Source organism: Nannospalax galili, unplaced genomic scaffold (assembly GCF_000622305.1).
Source record: "Nannospalax galili isolate Female #2095 unplaced genomic scaffold, S.galili_v1.0 scaffold39, whole genome shotgun sequence".
In the NCBI taxonomy this organism is placed as follows: Eukaryota; Metazoa; Chordata; class Mammalia; order Rodentia; family Spalacidae; genus Nannospalax; species Nannospalax galili.
The window spans coordinates 5,770,766-5,772,694 of NW_008346683.1; positions in this window are offsets into that span (position 1 = coordinate 5,770,766).

Here is a 1,929-nt window from a genome sequence, read left to right on the forward strand (position 1 = left end):
AGGCTAGGAGAGTTAGCCGGTGGTGCAGGTCCAGGGGAGCAGAGAGAGGTGAGGGCGGGGCCTGGTCCAGAAGCGGTGCTCCTGAGGCCCAAGGAAGGCACTAAGTTGGTCTGGGTGAGAAGGATCAGGAAGCAGTATTGGTTCCCCAGGTGTCTGGGGCCCCAAGACTAGGAATGGCGCAGGTCCCAAACTGGGAGTAGCGAACAGTGGGGGAGATGGAAGGGTGAATGTGGCTTGGGGAGTCAAGGCGCAGAGGGCTGCGCTATAGACTTACCCCAAGAGGCCTGAGGATAGGAGTACAGGCTAGGAGAGTTCAGAACTTGTTCTTTACAGAACTAATTCACTCTCTGAGACCACACTAATCCTTCCCAAGGGTGGTACCCCTAGTGCCCTAATTGCTTCCAACTAAGGCCCAGCTCTTAAAGAGTCTACTGCCTGTCAACATCGCCACATTGAGGACCAAGCTTCCAGCATAGGAACCCTTGGGGGACACATTAAGCCATAGCATGTGCCTGTTCCAGATGCCCAGGGTTAAAGTGAGTTGCTCATTGGCCCATCTAATTAGTAGCCTTCCAAGTAATTCTGAAGATGTTGAAAACAAAAGATTTGATGTTAGGGCTGATTCAGAATTAACTGTATGCCCAGGAGGCTTTGGACATAAGACCTGAGTTCTGATTCCCTTTAACGTCTCCCTGACAGGATGCAGCCTCAGGCCACTGTGGCTCTGCATTCTTAAATCCTGACTCTTGTGAATTCAGGACATCTGTCTGTCTGAGCCCTAGACCTGGACTCACAGGCTGGCTGAAAGGTCCCAGGCCCATAGGGATAAATGGGTGATTCAGTAACAATTCCTAGTAGCCCAGGATTGATGAAACTAACAACGTCAACTGAAGTTGACTGAAGCACTTCCCACCTTCCAGGGAGTGTGCCAAACACTTAATTCCCGCTGACTCTCTCTTTTCCTCATGAGTTACTACACCCTCACCATTGTGTAAACTGGAGAGCAAGGCTGGAGGGACTGCCTACCTTCCCCAGGTTGTAAGGTTCATGAATGATGGAGTCAGACTCAAATCCAGCCCTGACTCCTGAACTCCTTGTGTTAAGTCCCAAGATACAAATGACTTCCAGGAGACACTCAGCATGTGGGGGGCTCTTGATATTCTTGTGACTGTCATCAAGTTACCTGACAGCTTACAGATTTGTGTAGAAAAATGTGACGATGAAGGTCCAGGCATACACCACTGGACCCACACAGTGGGGTGGGATATCTAGGAGATTAAAGCGTGTCTTATTGGCAGCCTTCACTAGCACAACCACACAGGCCAGATGCTTCCACGGTGATATGATGGGTATAGAAGGAGGAATGAAGAGAGAAGAGGAGGACTTGGGACAACCACTTGGGCTCTGGTGGAGTCTGAAGACTAGTTCACTTTGCCCTTTTGCACTGGCCTCTGAGGAGGAGTGCAAACAACATCTGGCCTGGGGCAAAATGGATAGTCCTCCACCCTCCCCAACAGGCGGGGAGAGATCACCTGGACTGATCTACAAGGTCTGGGGTGTCATAGGAAGAGTACTGTGTGCCTTGTAGTGGCATGTTGGCTAGATAAGTGTCCTTGGCAAAACACTTAAGCTTTCTGATCTGAAACCCTTATACCATTAGGAACAAAGGACAGATAGCATCTCTGCAGTGCTCAGCAGGCATTGTCTAAGAACTTTATACACAGTATCTAGAAACTGATGACTAGTTCTGCTCTGGTGTCCTACTATTGTATTATACTATCATTTAGATTAAACAACTTGTCAAAATGATAGTCAGCAAGTGACAGAATATATATTAATTAAGCTTGAAAAGCCAGGTCCCAGGGGCTACATTCTTGGTTTTTGTTTATTTGTTATTTATTTATTTATTTATTTATTTATTTATTTATT